Below are 11,538 nucleotides of genomic sequence, written 5' to 3' on the forward strand. Positions count from 1 at the left end.
ACTTAAGTTGCGATGGCATCGCTCTGTTCACTTGTATACATGCAATGATCCCAAAAAGGCAACTTTCCTAAAGAGGATGAGAAGCTTTGTGATCTAGAAGCTTCTAGAGCGGCAAACTGGAGGTTGCTTGCATAGATGAGGTCGAATTCTCCCAACTTGGCCTCTTGGTCTTATCCCTATGAGTTACCTCATTGAGATAAGGGCCTAATCCTATCTTTGGATAGGTCCTAACTCCCTTTCCTAGCCTATATATTCATCTTCTCCCATTCCCAAATGGTTGGTCTATGCGTGTTTGGACCCTTATGCTAAGATTGTGCCTATATGCTATTCATTTGTCTTGGAGAGCTTAGCTTGGACTTGGATATTCATTCAAGGAGAGCCCATCAACATCAAGGCTTGGTTGTATGCTGCCCCTTATTTTCTATTAATATACAACTGCTAGTTCATTTTCTCTAAATGTGTATGCTCATGTATCATTTAGCTTAACATTCATTGATGAGTTAAGTAGGTTTCTTTTGAATATGTTACTTGTATTTGCATGCCTTGTTGTGTCTTGATCTCTTGTGTGGGTGCATAAATGCTGAGAGAAGCAAGAACAATCCTGTGACGCGAGTGATTCAAGCTCTTCAACAAAGGAGATTGAGATAGCATCAGAACGAGGTAGGCCATCTTCTTCGTCTCTCTTTTCAATTGCAACTTAGGAAAGCGTCTAGTAGATTGTCACTTTGGTTGCTAGACCCACTCATTGGGCTAGATGGATCGTCTCTATCTGCAAAGAGGATTTACCTAGACATCGGTGGGGGTGGTAATAAATATTGGGTAACATATAATACTATAATATTATATTTTATCCAAGATTTCCCCTTAACCGATCCACTTTTTATTAAAGAATTTCTTTATATTTGAGATTAATGAGTAAACTTAACTCCTAACCATTTGATCCCACTATAGTAAAGATGTTGTAATCTTAAACATTTTAACTCAGTAATATATAATTAATAATTAAACCAACCTAGATCCATCTTAACTCTAGACCAATAAGTGTTAAGGGGGATCAAATATCTTGAGGTAGAAACCTATTTTAAAGTGAAAAGATATTTGATCCCTCTCGACGCTTGGTAATGTAACACCCTCCTCCCAAATCTACCCAAGTAACCGACCAACCGGGGTAAACATGTGACGAGAAATTACTATGATATGATTCGACTCCCTATGTGTCAGTTAAGGAAGTGGAACCAATGGAACACATCACACAAATCTTCCACATCAACAATAGAACTCCCTAGAGCCATCCCAACCACTTAGGTTACCAGTCCCTGAGACCAACTGAAGTTTTAGTGCATCAAACCCATGGATGCTCCCTTCATATGGACACAGGTGCGTCTAGGAGGCTCCAGATGCTCCCACAACAAGAGAAAGGAGGCTCCAAATGCTCTTACACACTTGGAGCGTTGTCCTCTTGTGATTTCCTCCTTTTCCTTTGCCTTCTTTCTCCAAGCATCCAAGTATACCACACTCTCCAAGAGTGCTCCAAGAAAACTCCAAGTGTGTAAGAGTACGAGAGAAAGAGAATATAATGAGAGCTCCTGATCTGATATCCACCTTATGAGTGACATCAGTTAACGATTTATTAAACAAATGTATTACAGACTCATGTGTTGGTGTGTGTTCTGTGTTATTGAAGCAATGGATCGATCAGATTTCCAATACACAGACAATAAAATGGAAAGACAACAGAAAAATACAGTAAGAAAACACAAAGACACAAGAATTTTAATAAGGAGTTCACCCTATTCTCCAGGGCTACGTCTTTGGTCTAGCTTTTAGTGGTGGCCTTGTTTTATTGTGCCTTTAAGCAGAGAATTACAATACAGGGACTCAATGCGAGTTCTCCTGAAGCAGGTTTTTCTTGGCAGGGTGGTACTTGGATTCCCCAAGCCACTGGAGTACACAAACTCTTCTTCCTACCAGCTCTGTGACCTTTTGGTCTACAGTGGAAAGAGCCAAATGTGATGCTCAGTCCAGACAGATTCCTCTATGGGATGGCTTGAATCTCTCAATCTCTCTGGTGCTCGACACTACTGCTGGTCAGCTCGGCCCTTTATCTCGTTCTGCTTTTGCTTCACTGTCTTCTTTCTCTATGTATTCCATCCTCCTCTCGAGATTCTGGTCTTTTTCGTCTCTTCGACTTCATTGTGTATTTTTTATATGTTATAGGCTTTTAGCCATTCGTTCTCATGCTTGTTCGGTTCCTCTTTTGCCTCTGTCAATTCACATTTTGCAGCTGCGCTTGGAGTTCCCTGTTCAGCATCAGCATGAACACTCAAGGAGTGGCCACTTGTCCTCCTATAAACAATGCTAGCCTGCTTCATCGGTTCATTCCTTCAGTTATTTCATGGATGAAGTCTTTCTCCACCGTGGCGGTCAAATGGATTCCAAATCCTTCTTAGACGTGGCGTAATCCTTCGTTGATTCCGCTTCCTCCATCGGGTGCAATCTCAGCCGTCCGATCTGGATCTCCCAGATCCAACGTCATATGCATGTCCCGCGTGGTTGACTTGCTCGATCAACAACGCGATCAACAACGATTTTCTCTCACCTCCGCTCGTCACGCGTCAATCGTTGAGTGGGATCGCTCTGCTTCCATCCAAAACCGTTTACTATTTGAGGGCAACCCGATCAATACCGCCGGTTTCCAGAGCGCAGGTCCCACCTTGTACGTTTAGCGCTTTTTTGCTTTTTTGCCCACAGTTCTCCGGTTCGCCATGCGTCTGAGTTCTCAGGCTTCCTCCACTTTAGCCCTGTTTTCCCAGTGATGCGTGATTAGCGCTAACCATGCATCAAAAACCTCCTTATTTTCCTGAGCTAGGGCTCCCAAGGGCTACTTTGACCTCCTGTGCAGTCTCCATCGACCTCGGTCAGCACGCTTTGACCGAGATCCTCGTCGTTCCACGCTGGCTGCCATTACCACTGGTTTAGGGGTGTTTTTGATCACGATTCTGAATTCTTAGAGATTTGTCCCGACCTAATACAGTCATGGTTCTTTAACAGTCTTTTATGGATCCAATTCGGGTCAGCTCCAAGACTGAACTAACAAAAAGCTTACACTAACCAAGCCTGCCCACTGATCCTAAGAAGCCTTTTTATTAATGAAGCCTCTATTTTCTTCAATTTCCATTATTTTCCTTCATTTTCCTCCTCATATGCAACATGTGACCTTTCACATTCCTTTTCTCCTAATTTCCATTATTTTCATAAATAAAAGTTCCAAAAATGCTATTTTGCCTTTCCAAAGCCTTTTCCATTACTTTTTCAAATTTCCTTTAGCCATAATAACCGAAATGAACACCCACTAAGATGTTTTGCCCAACATTCAGCTTGGAATACATGTCTCATGACCGTGGTCTTATATATTTTTACATGGATTTTTAACTAGGTTTGTTACAAAACCCTCTCCCTTGGGGGAACACCATCCTCGGTGTTCAATGACACCTATAACCAACAAGACTGTTGAAAACAAAACATATTGTCCATGGAGCTTTATAAAACAGCTCGTTGCAATATTTATAATGACCACTGTTGAAACATGACAAACATATTGTTTATTGGAGCTTTATAACACAACTCACTACGGTATTTACAATAACAACCACAGATACTGATACAAATTTGCTTCAACCAACAAATAACCATACCATCTATGGATCTTTATAAACCAACTCGATATAATATTTACAATAACATACACATATACACATATGCACATTTGATCAACCAACAAATAAAAGGACACGATGCCTGCATCTGCAACAAGGGAATCCAGAGGCTCGCACCTCCACCCTCAAAGTAATACCAGGATTCACCTCCTTCCCAAGAATTCCAAAATCCACTGCAAGGTCAAATCTGCATCCAATGTCCAACGCTACAATCCAACACCACTTGTCCTCTCAATTAACAATTACCAGCTCATTGTTCCAAGGCACACTCCCAATGGGCATATGATTCCATTTGGCAATGTTAATGACCAAAACAAATCCATCATCAGCCTTCCCTTCTTTGCTACACAGTCCCTCAAGCAATCTGCTCACCCTCTTCCATGCAGTCACACACCTTCCAAGTTCTGCTGGCACCCCCATCCTGGGTAGTCCATCCCTCGACATGGTTTCCTTGCATCGAAAGGTCCAGAAACCAAGGCATATCCTTACCTCAAACCATCATACTAGTCATAGCACGCTCATGGCAATCAATGGAAACTCTTGGGTACCAGCGTCCCATAATGGCCCTACTCCTTAATGCTTTACCAACATATTGTTGCCTGTTCCAATTCCTTTTGTTGTTAATGTTAATGCTTGCCATCTGTTTCGACAACCCAATCAGGCATTTCATGCTTTCCTGTACCAAGCACATAATTTCCATTAGATTCTAAATAAATTGAATAACTTCAACTCATACCTCATTGGTGGCCCATCAATAAGGTACACTTGCAATTATGTTTGCTTCTTGTCACAACAAGTCAAACTAGTATCTTTGACCAAATCATCATGTATAAACATATCACATCAGGTTAGCTCAAAACACAACCATCATAAATCACATGTAACCATCATAAACCAGAATCATAGATCACATGTAATCATCATAGACCAAAATCATAAATCACATGCATAATAAAACTAAAATAAAATACTGATACTTATCCTTTAATCAATCCTTAGCTTCTACCTTTGTCCTTATTCCGTACACACTCTAGATCAGTTGCCACACCCGACAAACACCCAGTGCCTTCTCCTCAACCATGTGCACATACATATAGTGTGCATCACACACATACAACCACACATGACATACAACACCATGCAATACATGCACCTACACCTGATATACATCACAACACATACATCTACACCCAGTGTACAACACAACACAATACATACGCCTACATCCGATGTACACCACCACACAATACATACACCTACACATGATGTACAACACAATACATATACGTACACATAGTACAACACAACAAATACACATGTCATAATACCATGACTACACATTGCAAATACATAGTACCACATGCCCACAACACGACATGTATGACATGCACAAAATACCACACGTACACCAGTACCATATGTATACGATACCACTTGTACACAACACCACCTGCACAATGTGTGCATAACATCACATGTACATGACACCACCTGCATAACGTGTACAAAACACCATATGTACACTGCACCACTTGTACAATGTGTACACAATACCACATGTACATAACACCACATGCACGACATATACGCGACACCACATGTACACAACACCACATGCACGACATGCACACAACACCATATGTACATAGTACCATATGTACAACATGCACACAACACCATATGCACATAGCACTGCATATACAACATGTACATATCATCATATGTACACAACACCGCATATCCATCATGCACACAATACGATATGTACACAACACCGTATATTAAACATGTACATAGCACCATCTATACCTAGCATTGCATGAAGTAATATGCACACAACACCATATATACAACAGGCATACAACATCATATGTACACAATACTACATATACAACATTACACATCACCATAGGTACAATCATTGAATATACAACATGCATAACATATACACAACAATAACACTACACATCCAAAACCATACTACCTCTACCAAGAAACCTTGCTTCTAGTGTCTCTCCACCATCCATGCTTATACTAGCATGTCAGAAAGCACATTTTTTTCATTCATCTAATGTATCCTTCAACATTACCTGTCATAACATAAACATGGGCATAATACAACATACAATATCAATTCATATCCACATGATACTAACCTCATATATTTGTCAGGACTACTTTTCCCACTTGATTCCTCATAAACCAGGAACCTCTTCATGCCATTCACCTGCATAAACAATCATTCCTCCACAAGAGTGATCCCTGGTGACTCTGTCAAACAACGACATACATACATACATGTATACATATAAACATCAACATAGAACAATTATGATCCCTGATGACCTTGTTAGATAACAACATACATACATACATATATGCATGTAAACATTGGCATAAAGCAATCATGATCACAACATAATTACTAGATCTCAAGGTCAAATTTAAGAGAAATTCCTTTATTCATGCACAACATGCAAAATATTGAGAACAAAAGTTCCCAACATGGCCAAGGCATCTGAAACCTCAATTCTATTTACTTTACCCTTTTTGTTACCTTTCTCGTGATTGTCATATCACCGTCCATTTACCTCAATGGACCCTACCAATCCAACTAGTTGTCATACACTTGCCTTCAATTGCCCCTATACATGCACTGAGCTTCATCCATGCCTTACATCACCTATTGGGTACCACACAACTCTCCTTGAACTCCATTAACTTTCCTCTTTCCCAAACCAATTCCCAAAAGTCAAGACATAAAAGGCAAGACAAGAAACAAACAAGAAGAAAACCATGAAAATCAATAAGAATACGACACCACAAACAAAGTGGCAAGGCCTTGCACCAAACATAAACAAAACCGCAAATCAAGCCCAACAAATCACAAAATACCAAAGCACAAGATTGGAAACAGACACCACGACTCCATCCCCACGATTTTCCAATGCTTCCAAGTGAAAGCTCAACCTGAGCCTTCTTTAAGATTTCATGGAAATCTCTTTTTCCATGCAATCCCCTACATCATACTACCATAAACACATAATTGTCAATGCATAAGTAAACATAACAACATACTAGTTACCTTACCTTGTCATACTAATGCCAAGCATGTTACCCTGCAACTGCTCACACATGTCAACCACATGTTCCAAATATCAAGACAATCATATCTATCAATTTGAAATCAACCTTTACCAAGACTAACAATCATGTCATAATCCATATTCAACTCATAGTCATTAGACATAATGCTAAAACTGTCACCTATTTACACTCAAGTACATATTAGTTGTCTCAACACATATGTGTTAGTGCAATCATCTTAAAACAAGATCATTTGAACACATACTCATGTTATGAAATTCATAAAAAATTCAACCAACTTGCAAACATACCATGTTAAATAAATCAATTAGATGACATAGTAGACACTGAGCACTCAAACACCAAATAAATGACATAACCCAACAATCAAGCACCAAATATATGACAGAAGCAAACTCATACTTTAATGTATCTCAGGGGAGGCTATATTTTCTGCACAATCAATTCAGATTAGCATGATATAACTTCACGACATCTCAACTCAAACATAAATAAGGTCATGATATCCATAATAGTCACTAGCTAACATGTCTGCATCGTAAACTCATAAACAATTATCATTCATACATAATAATCTCATCTCCACAGTCAGTCTAGATTAGTATGACATAATATCACAACATATTAACTCATACCTAAATGTCATAACCCTAACCATTTGCATAGACCAATCCAAATTAGCATGATACATATAACACCAAGATCTTATTGTAATAACCCTAATTATCGAGTTACTAACATATAACAACAACAAGTTATATAGCATGTTCATCGACAACATATAACCTGATCATCAAGCTAACTATCATACAACAACAACAAGTTAACCTATAACATACTCATCAACAACATATAACATAATCATCAAGTTATCTAACATAAAACAACAATAGCAATTCATACAACCACATGTTATTATCATTCATGACTATCCGACACATGTGCATATGACTATACTAATCAACTAGCATCAATAGAATTAAAGACATACGCATAACCATAATGCATATAACCAACCCTTAACCTACATATCTGCGTGCCCAACATACAAACCTGTATGATGACATGTTCTTTCCTCGAAGTCCAATGTTACAACTTCACTTTGATGGCCTGCATCTCCTGCTTTATCTCAACCAACTCATTAGCATCATAACATACCAATAACATCATGATGACCTAATTGCATACAATGACCTCACAATGCATGTTTTACCTACCATATATGCATAGCCATAACCATGACAATGCATGCATAACAACATATAGACATTGACATGCATAACAAATGCATATACAACTGACATGCATTCACGAAAAATGCATCCCAACAACAACATCATCAACCCCTACATGGAAACACAATTGTAACAATGATCACTGCCATGCATACATAACAAGCACATATACAACCTACATGCATGCATGACAAACACATTCTGCCCATCCAGTCCAAGTGTTCAACCATTTCTCTTATACCACTTTTTGGTATCAGATATCACCCAAAAAGAATTAAAACCAGACACCACCGAAAAGAATGAAACCCACACTAGTACCACTCTGTAACACCCTCCTCCCACATCTACCCAAGTAACCGACCAACCGGGGTAAACATGTGACGAGAAGTTACTATGATATGATTTGACTCCCTATGTGTTAGTTAAGGAAGTGGAACTAGCGAAACACATCACACAGACCTTCCACATCAACAACAAAACTCCCAGGAGCCATCCCAACCACTTAGGTAACCATTCCCTGAGACCAACTGCAGTTTTAATGCATCAAACCCATGGATGGCCAAGGTGCCTCTAGGAGGCTCCAGGTGCTCCCACAACAAGGGCAAGGGAGCTTCCGAGGACTTTTTTCCTAGTGTTGTGCCTACGACTCCGAGATTTGTGCCACTTTTTCAGGGCCAGAGCCCAGGTCACTGCCCAGAACTGAATGACACCTTCAGAAATGAAATTTCACAGCAGAACAAAGATACATTTTCAAAAACATCAACAATGACTAGACTGGACCCCTACTAGCCATGACAAGCATTTTGTCAAACATGTCACAAGCATGAAAGCTACATGTCTTAACAACAAAACTAAGCATAAGGGGTCTCATACTTATGTGAGAATAGTTAAGAAGTATTGATGCCTCAACATATTAGCTGCAATTCCATCTATTAGGCCATAAATACATTGTTCGTTCATTTACAAGTAAAAACATGATATGAGCCAAACATCGTGATAGTCATAAAACTCATTCATACCCAACATATAAACACCAGAGATGCTAAGCATAAAACAACCATATAAGCCACATAACAATAAGCATATTTACCCATCAATACCATAGGAAAGAGTTTTTATTGCCACAAGCAAAATGCAACCAAGCTTGGGACTTCCACGTACCACCTAACCATAGACATGGCTAAGACAAATCTCTCTTCATCCAGTCACCCCTGTGCCATATTCCAAGCATGAATGTGGGATCTCATCGAACAATCTATCAAAACTAAACCAGGGCTTTCAGAGGCCAAACCACCTCAACCCATCAAGCAATGATTCCACCTCACGTTGAACATCACAAACCATCACTAGATTGGTCTCTACCCAAGCCTTCTAGGGCTCCAGAGCATTTATTCCAACCAAGGCTTCCAGGAATAGTAACTCGACCCACAGCTGTTGTCGGGCTCCAGAGCATTTGTCCAACCAAGGCTCCAGGAGTAGTAACTCATCCCACCAAGGGCTCTAGAGTGTTTGTCCAACCAAGGCTCCAGGACTAGTAACTCAACCCAAGCTACTGCAAGGATCTAGAGCATTTGTCCAACCAAAACTCCAGGAACTAGTAACTCAACCCACAACTAAAGGAACATGAGAACCAACCAAAAAACAAATAGAAAACGAACCCAAAACGCCATGACTATCTAGGAAATGACAGGTTACACAAATCCATTGTCACTCCAGGCAATCCTCTATGCCAATGACAGATAATAACCAAGAAACCACATGCATATGCCATGCATGCCAAAACTAGTGAGGAACACATACATGCAACTCGGTACCTGCAAGCAAAACCCGTCTGTATTTGCTGATCCCGATGTCCTCTTGTGCTTTCCTCCTTTTCCTTTGCCTTCTTGCTCCAAGCATCCAAGTATGCCACACTCTCTAAGAGTGCTCCAATAAAACTCTAAGTGTCTAAGAGTATGAGAGAGAGAATAGAATGAGAGCTCCAAAACTGAATTGACAAAAAGCTTACACTAACCAAGCCTGCCCAGTGATCCTCAAAAGCCTTTTTAACAATGAGGCCTTTATTTTCTTTATTTTCCATTATTTTCCTTCATTTTCCTCCTCACATGCAACTTGTGACCTTTTACCTTCCTTTTCTCCTAATTTCCATTATTTTCAGAAATAAAAGTGCCAAAAATGCCATTTTGTCTTTCTAAAGCCTTTGTCACTGCCTTCCCAATTTCCTTTAGCCATAATAACCGAAATGAACACCCACTAGGATGTTTTTGTCCAACATTCAGCTTAGAATACGTGTCCCATGACCATGGTCTTATATATTTTTACATGGATTTTTAACCAGGGTTGTTACAGGTAGATCCAGAGTTAAGATGGATCTACACTGGTGTATTACATTTTTTCAAAAAAAAGATCTTATCATACTTTTTTAATTATTTTAAAAAGTTATATGTGTGTGTGTGTGTATTATGGAATTATTTTCAATGTGTAAATATTTATTTATATAATGAAAATTTTACATTAGTTAAGAGATGAGTCACAACATGTAAGTTTAAATATATTATGATATTTATGTTAATGGGCTTAATCACAAAGGGGTGACATCTCTTATTCTTAATTCATTGTAGTGTGAGTATTCTTGTTGTTTGACCTTCCCCTCTCTCCATGTTCATTACTAAGCAAAATATGTTTAAGATCTATGTATCTTGAAATTGTTTTTTATGGCACAAATACCTCTTTATACACAAAATTAATCTAGGCATCCTTTTATTTTGTGTCTTGACTTGAATGCTAAAACATTCATTGTTCATATTTTATGGCATGTTATTAGTTGATAACATTCCAACATAAAAAAGTCATTATAATTCATGATATTGATTGGATTTGTATTGGTTCTTTTCTCCAAGGTTTGGATTTTTACATGTGGTGACTCCTTATTTCAAGGACATTGGTCATTGTTTCTTTACCAATAATCAATTCCTTGTAAATAAGTTGCTCCATTGTTTCTTATTGTGACTTCTTTCACTTTTTACCTTTTTATATCTACAATTAAACTTTGACTATGATTCTTAAGGCGAGAAATTTTCAACCTTTCTACATCGTTTGTACCAACCTCCAATTATCTTGAATGGATGATCATTTTTAAGATATCTCAAAGGTCTTTGAATGATGGAGCTTCTAAGAATGACTTTATTGTAATGTCCCTCAAGGTTATTCTCTTCTTCTTATAGCAAAATGTCAAAAAACATCTTCGTGCTTAAGATGAAAGCACCCAATGTTTCCACCCAAGTTGAATATAGAATTTCATCACTTCATTTATATATATAGTTGTAACATTGAACTAATATATGAATTTATACTCGTCAATTACATATGTTTTTATCTTTTATTATACTTAGCTCTAGAACTAACAATTGATTCACCTAGTTGGAATTAACGTGTTTTCTCTTCATTCAAAGAAACAATGATGCTAATATCCTTTCCTT

The sequence above is a fragment of the Pinus tabuliformis genome, chromosome 9 (genome assembly GCF_031772625.1).
Source record: "Pinus tabuliformis cultivar Carrire ecotype Pingquan chromosome 9, CPIR1, whole genome shotgun sequence".
Taxonomy (NCBI): domain Eukaryota; kingdom Viridiplantae; phylum Streptophyta; class Pinopsida; order Pinales; family Pinaceae; genus Pinus; species Pinus tabuliformis.